Below are 14614 nucleotides of genomic sequence, written 5' to 3' on the forward strand. Positions count from 1 at the left end.
GCAATAATAATTTTTTAGAAAATGTCACATGTGGTGGAAATACCTGTCCCGATACTGTTAACAGCATGGTGAAAGACAGGCAGATCCTTACTAGGACAGGTTTGGAAATAGACTCTGGAGATGCTGTTTTCCTTATCTGGGACTCACTCCAGTCTCAAGCCTATTTGCCTGTGTGACATGTCATCAAATCTCCAAAATTCTCAGAGGAAAGATTTGCACTTACAGCTGTATACTGCTCAGTGCCCCCTCTACTTCCCCTCCACCAGCTCATTAACATGCATGTCTTTCCTTATTAGTGTTCGTCGTTATGTGAACAGCTGGTAACTGTTCTGTTTTCCTTCTCTTCAAAAAGAAGGCTTCACAGCCATGAGGAAAATTAGTGTTAGGTAAAAGCAACTCTTAATACTGACTCCAGGTCCATTAATTTTTTCATTATCGTTATCATCATCATCATCATGGCAAGGGTGGACAGGTAGGCTGTGGGCCTGATTTTCATGTTACTCGAATGAGTGTAAAAAGAAGAGAAAAACTCTTCTGAAGGTAGCAGGATTACACCAATACAAACCCAGGGTAAGCGTGAGTCAAAATCTGCCTGTCATTACATTTTTACATGGCTGCCTTTAAATATAAGCAGTTTCTCTTCCAAATCCATTTTAACAGTAATTAACTGTAATGAAGATTTTTTTTTTCTGCTTGCATTTCTCAAATATATGCTCCACCAAAGATCTTAAATGACCCCTCTAGCTGTATATCTTATGATTAAGGTAGAAATTATTCCTCTCACTTACCGTTCAATAAGGAGAAGATGAGTAAGTAAGAGATAATTGCAAAGTAGGATGACATGTTTGCTAGGGTCCTCACTTTGATTTTTCCCTCAGTAAATTACTGGTTAAGATGGAATAGGCATTTTTCGTGGATCATGGCTCTGTTCAAGACTCTGTGCAGTAGCCAGGTGACCAGACTTTGTGGACTATCATCTGAAACATCTCAGATCTAAAGATCTCCGTCTTACAGGTTGACGACAGTTCTGAAGTGATATTTTACCCTGGACTTTGAAACAGCACATAGGACAGTAATTGTCCTCCATGCCTTTCATCCAGGACATAGGATGTTCTCCATTTTCCCATCTCAAGACACAACCCTGAGAGCTTATTTATTTTCCATAGGAATAAGCAACAATATACTCATCTCCAGTTTTTCCCTGGTGTGGGAAACTCAGCTGCATACTGTGTGGTAGAGAGGGACTGTACTTTCCACTCTGCCTGTGGAAAAAAAAAAAGGGAGGGGGTGGTAAGAGGCCTAATCCTAAGGACACAGCCTGACTGAGGGTAAGGGATATCTTCAGTTCTGTAATTTAATAGAGGTGTGCCTCCATTCACATGATCTTACACAGAACAGGAGCACTTGGGGATATAGTCTGACACAGAGGGCTGCCTTTCAGCTTTAGGGGCGAGCATTTTTTGTTGTTACTCTTCAAATCTGGTAACTTGGCAAGACAGGTACCAAATACACATATCTCAACTGCAGGATGCCTTATCTATGGTCCTGCCTTTCTTCGGGGAGCCTAAGCCCTGCTCTAGGATTGATTTGATGTTTCTATGTGTTAAGCATCCCCATAATAACAGATATATCCCTCTTCTTCTACACTACTCTGTTCAAACAGCTTAGCATTACCATGGAGGAGGTTGACTGCGGTCCCAGAGCTGGGAGAACAAAAGAGCTGAAGTTTTATCTGGCACCGCACGGGATGAGAAGGAAGAGAAGTTCATTTCTTCCTTCCTCTTCCTTTTGCTCACGTTTGCACATGGAGGACCTCAAGAAAGGCAGGTAAGATTCATTTTTTTGAAACACTGCTTTATCTGAAGAGAATTATTCTTTCTTCTGCTAATGTATAGTGCTTGCAAGAGGCACAGACATCCCTAAACGTCAGTGCCGGTCCTGCCTCACTGTGGGCTTCATCCTTTAAGCTCTTCCTGCACAAGGAGACCTAGGGACCTTCCTGCCCAAAGCTGGCTTGTTCATCACTTCCTGATAACAGATGCCTTCACTATGGCAAAGTTTCCAGCCTGTGTGGTGGATCTAGAAATGCCATTTTGCAGAGGCTATCTCCGTAGGAAATAAGAGTTCTTACTCTGTCTGGGATGAGTGATATTAAAAAGAAGTAGGAATCCATAACTGCAGCACCATGAACTTACTAGCCTACACTTCTTGTATGTCAAACCGCACTAATAGTTAGATACTGTAAGTCAAATACATTGTGGGAAAGAGCAAACATGCAGCATGTTCAGCACAGATATAAAATGCATTTAACATTTTCCTGAAAATATTAAACTATAATGCTGTGATCTGTGATCACTGCATGATTAGACCAGTCTCCATTCCCTTTCCAGATTACATACAAATGTGAAATTGTGAAGAGCCTCTTCTTCAAACCGACCAACTTCTTCAGAATGTATCTGCAGTTAAGTAGCAATATACATTGGCACCAAGAGGATTAGAATTCAATTGAATTGACTTCTGCTTGCTTTAAATCTTCCCTCTTTGTTCTTATACTGCCTTATTACTGTTCATTTGACTCTAATCTCCCTTTTTGAAAGAGCATTAGTTTAAAATAAATTGATAGAATACTTCTAAATGAATAGAAGTCTTTATGGACATGAAAATTAAGGAAATGTTGGGAATACAATGCCAGAAGATAAATGACAAAATATTTTGTGGCACGTTGAGTTACTTTGCTGCCTTTCAAATGGAAAATTCAAGTACCGTGACTATCCAAACAAAATCAACCAGATACTACATCTTCTGCTTATTTTTTCCCTGTGATATGACATTTTCATCTGTGGATCTGTTTATCCTCAAACGTATACCACTAGAGGGTGCTCAGATAGCAGCCTTCGTGGGAATTTATAAATTGTTCTTTCTGGCTTGATTAGAATTTTTGGCTTTTATGCAGCTAGCTGTGGCCTTAATTCTCATCTTCCCAGTTGCTCTGGTTTGTTTATTTGTTTGTTTACTTCTTTGTTTTCCCTCTCTCTCTTTATTTAAAGTTTATGCAAGCTGAGAGACTCCTGCTGAATGAGTTTCTACTTCGTCATCTTGATGCTATTTTAACGGCATTTGTCAGCACAGCATGAATAGTCTCACTGCGTCCCTCCTCACGTCACAGCCAAATACGACTTACCACTCCAAAAAAAGGAAACTAGCATTAAATAACAACTTTCCCGTGATGAAAACAGATGTGATAGAATTCAGGAATCCAGGACTATTTCAGGGTAAGCAAACCTGTAGTATTTGGCTTACTTCTCCTCCGTCCCCTCTCTAAACTGAGCATATTTGTATTCTCTGGACTTAACCATCTTCCATTTCTGTGCAGAGAGACATTCCAAGTCATAAAATTACTCACTTCGTCACCCATACTAAAAAGTCTAAGCAAATACACAACACAGTGTTAAAGAACCTCCACCAGGTGAAAGTCTTTGCGATGACTCTAAAAAACCTTGCATGTACACTGTTCATAAGCCCTCCAGGGGCAAGGAGAAGAAATTGTCCTTAGGGAAGCCGGAGTGAAACAGCAAGCAATCTACCCTGTAGCTGAACTAGTCTTCATCAATAGTCAGTAACCAGTGTAACACCACATAGTTTACCAGTGCACAATAAAACCCAAACGACATTGTATTTTGCCAGTTCTGTTCCAGTCTACAAGACAGGTCAAGATATGAAAAAAAAAACAAGTATTGTGAGATTATAGCAGAAAAAAAACTTTTAGGGGATTTCTGGAATAAATGGACTGAAGGAAAGAGAATACCTTATGGACAAGAACAAATGCGTGTGTAATTGCAGGCAAGTGGATTCAGAGACAGGTGGGAAAAAGGAGGTAAAGCGTCTGTAATGAAAGGGAAGGAAAAATATCTAGCCACCCTGTGGGTGCAGAACTGGGTGTTTCTGCTGAGTACAGCTCTGCAGGCATGTTGTGGATTAAATTGTTCAAGGGTAAATCATACTTTTTACTTACATGGGCTAAGAATAAAATATTTCAGGGGCAAAGACGAGGAGTTTTCTTAAATTTTCAATTAAGTCACTTCCTTTGATAGTGGATTGTGCCTCAGATCCTCTTCTCTATTGAGAAATATCATTATTGACTCCGTGTAGAAAAACAGGATATCACATTTCCTCAGGGGGGTTTTGTTGAACCTTTGCTGAGGAAAACATAGCTGTATAATGGTGGTCATATTAACTAGTGGCTGATGTTAAACTACTTGTAGGAAGGGTGATGAGAAGGCAATCCATCCAGTATTTTCTATCAGTCTCGTTCCAGAGCCATGTGAATGAAAGAGCAGTGGTGACTGTAGACAGTGGTCTTCTTGCAATGGATAAGAGCAGCGTATGAATACAGTTAGATGGATTTTAGATTGATCGTCCTGCTGCCTGTGGCCGTGAGATAGGATGAGCATGCAAGGATGGTCACAGATAGGAAGAGATAAAATTGCTTGGGCTAGTTTCGCTCCCTTCGTTGCATTTGTTCATTCTTTGTATCCAACTGATTTTCATTTTCCTGTACTTAGAATCATGTTTGCGACTGTGCTCAGACAACTGAGTAATCCTACTTGCCCTGTATGAGTGAGTGGTCAGTGTCACTAATTACTCTTCCAGCAATGTGGGGGATTCTGATAGATGGCTATTACGATCAAGCTTGAGAAGCACAGTTTGACGGAACAGAGGGAAAGCAGAAGCCGAGGGAACTGGTTTAAGGGGTCATCATTTAATTACAGCAAAATTAAATAGCAAGAGTGAACAACATAATCCACAGTCTTGGAGGTGAGAGAATGATGGCAAGAGAAGGCAATAGTTTGAAAACAAGTTATTGCTGAGGAGAAGTTTTTTAGACTAGAAAATCTTAGGTCCCCTGTAGGCAGATGCGAGAAAAGGCAGAAACCGTAAAAGACAAACTGCTTAAAGAGAGAAGAGGAAAAAGACACAAGTAATGGGATGAATTTGGAAGTTTGGAGGCAAAATGAAGCAGGGTAATCTCTGCAAAGCAAATCTCTTTTGTAACTAACTGGTACTGTCGTAAATCTAAGGCAGCATGATTTTTCCTGGAGTTGGTTTCCTTCTTTAGCTCAAGTTGTCCTATTTACTATTATCTGAAATTGCCCACTATGGAAAAATAATCACTCTCATACAATGCATTAAAAAAACCATTATGTCATTTTAAAGGTCAGATTTTAAAATGAGTTTGAACTTGGTTTATTGATACGAGCCTGGAAATGTTGCACACAATGATTTGTGTCTGCAAATAAAAAAACGTTTTCCCTACCTGACTTGTGGGTGAAAATGGTTTGGGTCAGCAAGCAAGCTGCAAATAGCTATATGTTGTTGCAGATGGTCTTGCGCCCTGGATTACATGGGAGAATTTAAAAGGCTTTTTTTTTTTTGAATTGGAAATTAGTTACATTTCCTAGAAAGAATTTTCCAGAAATCAGTCAGACAGCCCTCTGACCTGACACTTTGTATGCTCACTCTGTTACCAGAACAGAAATTTGTGGAGAAGTTATAAGTTTCATACCCTTTGTCCTTATACCACGAGCCTTCACTCAGCTGAGTTGTGGGTTTGCCTTTGTCTGCAACTTCTGATAATTTAGGAAGGTTCAAGTCCAGTACTTTCCTGAGGAGATCTCATGGTCTGTGGGGAATGAGTAGTGCACAACCTTTCCAACCTAAGGGGACATGTAATTTGATGTAGTTTTGAGGACAGCTATATAACCCGGTGTCCCTCCCCTAACAGAGCTACTTTGTACAATGGCACCTGTGAGCAGGTTGGTCAGTCATCCTCTCCTAAGGGAGGACATCTAACTGCTGTAACCAGAAAAACTTACAGAGCCCAGTGTGCTCTGCCATCTTCCTGCGAAGGAAGCAGATTTATACCTTTATGGAAGTGTAAGAAGAACACACGCAGTGACCCAGCACAATGACAAAGAGACCATACAACCCGTAGGAACAAGGTATATAGGAGCTGGTTGCCACTACTGTCACAATGCATCCATGCCCAGGCCAATCTCCCAGTTTGGTTTGCAGGCTGAGTGAGTTGCAGGCTGCAAACAGCTCAGGAACGCTGGGCTGGGCCTAACAGCACTAGTTAAAGATCTGATGTTGCCAGTTGATGGTTAAAACTGTTTATATGCAGCTATTCATTGATCTGTACTTACCAGACCTCGGATTTTCGTATTGACTTTCAGTGTGGAAGGAGCTGTGTATCTGAGAGTAGAGTAGCTGTGCCTTTTTATTGCTGCAGTTCCAGCATTGTGTGTTGAACCCACTGCAGACTTTTTTCTACTGTATTTTGCTCTGGCTGAAGGACTGCTGTATCTTCTAGACAGATACCATTTTTACACCCCTTCTACCACAGCTGGAAAGAGAGACAAGTAGTATTATCATTGTGGCTAAGCTGTAGTGGAGACCCTTGAATGTTTCTTGGAGGGCAACACAATTTATCTTCATTTCTTGTGGAAATGAGCAGAGTGGAGCTGTTGGGCCTCAAACAGAACTATACAGCTCAGAGAGAAATGTATATAGCACCATATCCCCTCAAGAACAGGTGTATTTTATTATGATTTTTATTAAAAAAAAAAAAAGAAGTGTTGCTGCTTTTTATGCCTACTCTGGAAGTTGTTTCTCTTCAAACCTTACCTAACTACCACTGACTTCATAGGCACCATGAGGTAGGTATTCTAATAAAGGAAACACAGTTTTACTAGAAAACACAGTAGTACCACTCAGTGGTTTTTTGTGCCAACTGCTGGGTCTAGTTGATCTTCACTGCAAGATTTTCTAAAATTAAATTGCTCTAGTCATTCCTAGAATTGTGTCTTGTAACTCTTTCTTGTATATGCCTATACTAATTTATACATATATATAATAGGATGCAAGAGGGCTGAGAAGAGAGTTGAACTTTCTAAACTGAAACTATGTGTAGATAGCCATGATTTGTAGATCTGAATACCCATCTTTTGATCCAGTGGCACTAGGTTAGACGCTATAGTGTGCAAAGAAAAGGATTCCTTTGCTTTATCTGCCTCCCTAACTAATCAGGAATTGTTGTGTTTGTGCAGCTACGTTCCATTATTACAAACAGCTGGAAAAATCAGAACATAGTTGTGTATGCTGAGATGGCTGGTGGTTTCTCAGAGCTATAATGCTGGATAGATTTCAAACATACAAATGCTGGAGAGATTTCAAACACACCTGTTAAATATCTGTATTCCAGCAAATACGGAAGTATTAATTTGTAAGCATCATATTAAGACTATTTTGCACACGTATATTATCTTTTGTCCCATAACCCCCATGAGGTCTGCAAATATTAATGACTTGTGTGAAGTTTGTACTGGTAGTATCTGCCTCAGAATGAACCCTGTGCCTGTCCGCTCAGGCATGAATGTTGCACAGGTACACAGTCTGTGATGCAATCCTCATATTTTACAAAGGATTACTTATAACATAGTCCTGCTGTGGATTGTTTTAAAACAGTGGAATCAATGCTTGTGCATTTGAAGCGTTACCCGAGAGTTTACAGAGACAAAATGAGTCATGTTACTTCTTCCTTCTGTGCCATTGCCAAGTAACAGGGTTCTGCCAAGTACTGTAGCTCTTGAAAGCTATGCTCGTATCTTCAGTTTGTGCACAGCCTGCTAGAAGGAGTACAAAAGGAATTTCCCTGTGATAGCTAAGATGGGTACCCCTAATAGTATGTTATAGCAAAACATATGTCAGTGGATATTCAATAGCAAATCCCCAAGCCATCCGTTTGTGTTGGATAGGGGCTCTGAAAGGGTAAGGAATATTGCTTGAGCTAGAGGAAGATTTTTATTTCACGCTGCTTTTAATATGAGTTTGCTGTGCAATGCGGAAATACATTTCTGAAAAAAACTCCTTATTTTTTGAAAACACAGCAGTATAAATGAGGAACTCCTGGGTTTCTTAGAACTGCTTTCTAGTTAGAGAATGCATCCTGCACCTGGTTTATTCGTAGCACAGTTCATTCCAGAGCCAGGAGAGGACCATATGATCCACAAAAACTTTGTGTTTCCTGCTTGTGAGAGAACTAGACAGTGTCTTCATGTGAACTTCATTGACAAAAGGACCAGCGCTTAGGACCGCTAGAGGAAAAATTAAATCACTGTCTTCTCCAGCAGTGTGGACAGCTTTTTTCATTAGTTGTTTTATGTACATCATGATGTTTATGTTCTATATTCTATCTACAGGTGTCTTAGATCTGCTTAATTTTACTATATGGGCACATTGAGTTGAGTGTTTCTGTATCCTTCGTTCTTGGTGTGGCATAACGTTCTCTTCCGATTTGTGGTAAGTCCGTATCTATTGAAGTAAGTCACAGAATCACAGAATCACAGAATCGTTTAGGTTGGAAGGGACCTCTGGAGATCATCTAGTCCAACCTCCTTGCTCAAGCAGGGTCACCTAGAGCATATTTCCCAGGATCACATCCAGACGGGTTTTGAATATCTCCAGGGAAGGAGACTCCACCACCTCTCTGGGAAACCTGTTCCAGTGCTCTATCACCCTCACAGTGAAGAAGTTTTTTCTCAGGTTTAGGTGGAACTTCCTGTGGTTCAGTTTCTGCCCATTGCCTCTTGTCCTGTTGCTGGGCACCACAGAGAAGAGGCTGGCCTCATCCTCTTGACACTCCCCCTTCAGATACTTGTACACGTTGATGAGATCCCCTCTCAATCTTCTCTTCTCCAGGCTGAACAGGCCCAGCTCTAGCAGTCTTTCTTCATAGGAGAGGTGCTCCAGGCCCCTCATCATCTTGGTAGCCCTCCGCTGGACTCTCTCCAGTAGTGCCATGTCTCTCTTGTACTGGGGAGCCCAGAACTGGACCCAGCACTCCAGGTGAGGCCTCCCCAGGGCTGAGGAGAGGGGCAGGATCACCTCCCTCGACCTGCTGGCAACACTCTGCCTAATGCACCCCAGGATCCCATTGGCCTTCTTGGCCACAAGAGTGCATTACTGGCTCATGCTTGATCTGTTGTCCACCAGGACTCCCAGGTCCTTCTCGGCAGAGCTGCTTTCCAGCAGGTCAGCCCCCAGCCTGTACTGGTGCATGGGGTTATTCCTCCCCAGGTGCAGGACCTTGCACTTGCCTTTGTTAAACTTCATGAGGTTCCTCTCCGCCCACCTCTCCAGCCTGTCCAGGTCCCTCTGAATGGCAGCACAGTCTTCTGGGGTGTCAGCCACTCCCCCCAGTTTAGTATCATCAGCAAACTTGCTGAGGGTGCACTCTGTCCCTTCCTCCAGGTCATTGATGAATATATTGAACGAGACTGGACCCAGGACTGACCCCTGGGGGACACCGCTAGCCACAGGCCTCCAACTTGACTCTGCGCCATTCACCACAACCCTCTGAGCTCTGCCAGTCAGCCAGTTCTCAGTCCACCTCAAAGTGTATTCATCCAACCTGCACTTCCTGAGCTGGCCTTTGAGGATGTTATGGGAGACAGTGTCAAAAGCCTTGCTGGTCCTCATGAGTGTTTGCGTTGTGTGATGTTTGTGGCTTTCTGAGTTGTAGTTTACAAATTTTCTTATGCTGAAGTATTTTTACAGTTTGTTACTTTTTATTTACTTCATAAGAACATAAAGGAATCCAATCAGACTTTCAGTTCAGGACGCATTTAACAATAAATTGATTGTCTACCAACCAAGTGAACCACTAGAAGGCAAAACAAGAAACTACTGTACATGTCAGCTGATGCAATTTATAGCTGACTTTAAGTATTATGGTGTTGACTGCACACAAAGATTACACTGTAAAAGATTATCTAGGGCAAATTAAAAGCAAATTAAATAACTGATACACTCTGAGGCCTATAGTTAACAACAGGATTAATGCAGGATCCTGTAGCCTTTTACTCACGCTAGCAGTCCCAGGAAAGTCGAAGGCCATCAGGACTATCTGAACCCTGCTGGAAATTCTTTGAATGGAGACCTCACACTTGCAAATGAACAGTGGCTTCTTAGTACCATACCCTTGTTTCTGCAGGCCAGACTCAAGAAGTGGGGCTGTGAGTGACTCAACTATTTTATGATTTCTTTTTTGCCAGAAGTCTATGGAAATTTGTGGCAGTGTGGGACAGCATTTGACTTCCAATTTCCCCCGAAGGCTTCTGAGACAGCATCAAGCAAGGAAGAAGCTTGGAAATACGATGCATATCCAAGAACAAGCCACCTAAAACGCAACGTAAAGCCCACAGCTTTATCAGCTTTATCTGTGCCTTTATATAAGATAGCAATGACTTGTTCAGGAGTGCACATCTATTATTATTACTATTATTATTATTGAATGACAATTCCTTCTCTGAAGAATGGTTCTTTCATAGCTAGTGACAAAAGCAATGCTTTTCTGAGTACACATCACATGACATCTCTGTTGGGCACTGTCCTATTCACGCAGCTGTGTTCTGCCAGGGAATATTGTTACATATTTGTCTCAGCTTCTAATGTCAACCTTTAAAGAATTTTTTCTGTTTGCCCTTGTCATGACTTGAAAACCTCAGGAGAGATTAAACCAAAGTTAGTGCAATCTACGAGGACTGGATGAAAAAAATAGCAAGAATGGAACAATATTCTCCTGTGCTCCCATTTGGCTTGCAGTCTGGCAAATGGTTGCCTTTTCAGGATTAGTATTTTAACCCATATGTGGATTATGTATGTTCATAAATAAAAATTGTTTGTTCATTTTAAGCACAGCTAATTTTGGATGATGATTTCTTATCTTTTGAGATCCAACAGCATTTTCAGTGCTGGCCAGACATAAATGAAAAAAAAACCAACACAACAGTCCTTGTTTAAGTGGCACAGAAATCCTGCCTACAGTGACATCAGAGGAGGAAACTCTAATGGCAGCAAATGAGTGAGAATATGTGTATTTTTGTTATTCATGGGACTAGGTCTGACCGCAAGACCAGGAATGTTTACCATATGCTTTGCCAACACAAAACAGATGGTCAAGTGCAATCTTAGTCTAAGCTCTGGAGTCTTCTTGAGTGTGAATCTAGGAGCTTAGCACAGGACCAGGCTTTTGTCCTTGCAGTCTGGACGGGAAGGAGTGTCAGGACAAGTTCTCCTCAGCCTGTCCACCGTATCTTGAGCTTGTCTCTTCCTAAACTAAATGCGGATGCTATGAGTTGAAAGTATATCCAGGCTGCAGCTAGCTAAGGAGGTAGAAGTGGATTGTGGCACTAACTGTGCTTAGGCCTAGTTGTCTCCTGATGGAGCTTGTCACTGACTTCTGTAGCCTGGGGAATTCACCCATAAAAGGGGCGAACGTTTGTTTTTTGTTCTTGGAACTTATCTTTATGACATGGCCTTGGATACCTCCTTAAAAAGTCCCAGAATCAGTGGGCATTTTGTTTACATAAGAAACATGAGCTCAATTGCTGTCACCGTACAGTTCAGGCACAGATAATGTACTAGAGAAAGTCTACTCAGGAAGATAGGAAAATACCAACTTTTTTACTATTTATATGATTGTAATAACTTGATTGTAATAACATCTCAGGAATGGAGTCTTCACAAATAGGCTTGTGGAAGACAAATATTTTAACAGCAGATTCACACACATCAAAAAACATGAAGGTGAAATGCTGAGAACGTTTCAACAGAGTTGGCTATGTGGCAGAAAGAGCAAACATAATGTTAGAAAGAAACAAGGGATTTCTAGAGAGATAAAAATGTTGAAAATTGCCTCCTTGATAGTGACAAAGCAATTAAGAAGATTATTAAGAAATTAACATGAAAATGCAACCCTAAGGAGAGTTGACGTCCATATACATTACCCACAAGGAAGCACAATGTTTGTATACTAGAATTTAAAGATATTATTCTGGACACTAGGTGTACTTAAAATGTTCTTAGAACATAGCAGAAGCAAATTAAGAATGATAAATTAATAAAAAGGGTATAAAGTTCAAACAAAGGGCCTATTTCAATCCCTCTTAAAATATAAACAGCTCACACACTCCCATTAAGTTCAGTGGGAGCAGGATACTGAGCCCAAAGTGGGGTCCTTAAGGCATGTTGAAGTCGACATGCAGGCAAAAGGTAATAAAAAAACAACAGAGAATTTACTTTTTAATTTACTTTTGCAACTAAAAGAAAGTAGGAGGAATAATTGCCTGCATTTGGGCTGTTTTCCCAGAATCAAAACACTTCTTTTTTTTTCCTTTTAAATCATTGAAGTTATTGCCAGTAGTCCAGTCCCAAATCAAAAATGAATAAGAAATGAGTGGGTCTGAGCCTGTACTCTTTGTTCAGGCAAAACTCTTGCTGACAGCACAGCTGCTGCAGAATGGCGTCCACCCTTCAGAGTGCGTACAAAATGCTATTTGCCTGCCACATACTGAGTGTGGTTGTTAGCGACGGGGCTAATCTTTCTGTGATTCCTGTGTCAGCTTCTCGATGCTTGGAAAGAATTGACACTCTGGCTGGTCTCAGCATTCCTCTAGCAAGTCCTCAAAAGCCACGTCAGCTTGAACGGGAAGATGCAAGGAGAAATGCAGGGAAAGGCCTGTGTGGAAACCGTGGCTATAGCTGTGGCACTGTGGGCACTTCTGAGCCCTCGTGTCCAGATGAGCACCTTGGCGACATCCTGATCCCATGTCTGGGTGAGATCTGGGCCCATCCGAGCCCTTTCCTCCTTCTCTTCTTCCTGTGTCTTAGTTGGGAAGGCGACCTGGGTGTACAAAATGGCGGGAGTAAAAAGCTGGCTTTGATTAGTCCCCAATCTGTATGACTGGGGAAGCAGGGATCCCAGGGCAGGCACTGAGGCTTGCTGCTCCGCCTAGATGCAGCTAATCTAACAATCTTATGAATTTAACTGGGCAAAGCTGGTTCTGAGGTTTGCAGTTAAAGGCTGGTTGACACCTTGCACTTTTGCAGATGCACTGAACAGGAAAGGACATACCTCCTCTGAGACCATACCAGTGCTTCAGTCCCAGCTATCCAAGACCTTGGTTGTGCACTACTGAAGTTACAGTAAGCCTTCCTCATAGATCTAGGATCAGGACCCTTGCGGGAGTACAAAGCACCTAGCTCCCAGACAACGGTTCTCGCAGATGTACGGCCAAAAAAAGGGGAGTGTGCTGACCTCTCATCAAGGATATTTCAATATGTGCACTGCCTAGTGTTTCTGGGAAGCCCAAGAAGGATTGTATTTGCTGACTATGTTTTCTGTCCTCTGAAAGTAGGGCAGTTCTTCGCAGTCCCTAGCCTCAATCTGACATAACTTGCTGACCCACAGTGTTTCCACTTGTCTTCTGTAGAACCGACTTTCTGGGTAAGTTTAGTGCTTATTTGGTGTTATGGTCTGTGATTTTGTGGGTTTTCTGCTGGACAGATTCTGTGCCTTGTCCCACTGTTCCCTGTCATCTTACTGTTACTTTACTCTTGTGGCATACAACTACTCTCGACTTGTCTCATGGGCAAGTTTGGGCTCTTTTTGGCAGGGATTGTTTTTGATTGTGTTTGCTGAGTGTTTTGTACATTTCCTTTGTCGAGGCCTTGGGTATCGCTACAGAACAATGATAGTATTAACGGTATTAATGAACTCCCAAGTAATAACAATACTCTGCAGAAAAATAGTGATGTTGATCAGCTGTTCTTACAGCATGAAAGAGAGAGCAGTGGGTTGAGAGAGTCCAGTCCAGTCAAGCCCAGAGATGTCATTTCCAAGGCAACACATTCCACGTGCCTGGTACTTATTGCAAACTGGAATATCTCAGAGATGAAAATTCACTCTTTGAACTCTAGTTCCACCTTTGATTTTCTCTACATGAGGGTCATGCTGCCCTCCTCAACCCCCGGCAATTCATCTCCCCTCTCCTTGACTGCGATGCTGGATTTTGAGAATCCTGGAAAGCATGGGCCACAAGCCACCCTCCCCCTGTGTGGATGTACCATGCTCTCTTGGGGGCCACAAGGGTTTGCCGTTTTCCGAAGGCTGTGTAACTATTAGCGCATTGAAGCAAGCTAGGCTCAGAGCACTTGGTTCACCTTACTTTTTCCAAGTGGTTTCCCCCATTCTAAGTGTTCCTGATCAGGGTAGAAAATGAGTTAAGGGGCACGGGAAGGGGCAAAGGCTGGGAGTCCAGGGCAACTCGGGCGCGGGGAAGCCAGTCTGCCTTCCTCCCCCTCGGAGCCCTGAGGGGCAACTCTGTTCCCGGAGCGCTTTATGGGGGGAGCCTCCAGCCGAGCGGGGCCGGGCGCTGCCGGGAGGGGCGGCGGGGGAGCCCCGGGGCCGCGGGCCGGGCCGGCCCCAGGGGAGGTGCCGGCGGCGGCGGGGTCCCGCCCCGCTCACCTGGGCAGCTCGGGCGGCCGCGCCGGAGCGCCGGTCCCGCTCCCTTCCGCTCCTCGGAGGATGAACGGGCCCGGCCGCGCGCCGGAGCTGCTGACCGGGCCCGGGAGGAAGGTGAGGCGGTGCTGGCCCCGGGGGGCTGGAGGAAGGAGGCAGGGCCGGGCCGGAGCCCCCCGGGCAGCCTGGATCCAGGGGAGGGTTTCACCCTGCTTCCTTCCGCCGGCTTCGGGGTCCCCGGCGCCGTGCGCGGCG

General features: G+C 43.2%; 1 long non-coding RNA gene across 1 annotated transcript; it reads left to right on the top strand.

Moving 5' to 3' along the window:
* The first annotated feature begins 1668 nt into the window (after positions 1–1668).
* LOC138064534 (uncharacterized) lies at positions 1669–10406 on the top strand. Its single transcript, XR_011137791.1, has 4 exons — positions 1669–1827; positions 3048–3272; positions 8259–8358; positions 10113–10406. It is a non-coding gene; the product is annotated as an uncharacterized lncRNA (long non-coding RNA).
* The last annotated feature ends 4208 nt before the right edge of the window (positions 10407–14614 follow it).

This window comes from Struthio camelus, chromosome Z (genome assembly GCF_040807025.1).
Source record: "Struthio camelus isolate bStrCam1 chromosome Z, bStrCam1.hap1, whole genome shotgun sequence".
In the NCBI taxonomy this organism is placed as follows: domain Eukaryota; kingdom Metazoa; phylum Chordata; class Aves; order Struthioniformes; family Struthionidae; genus Struthio; species Struthio camelus.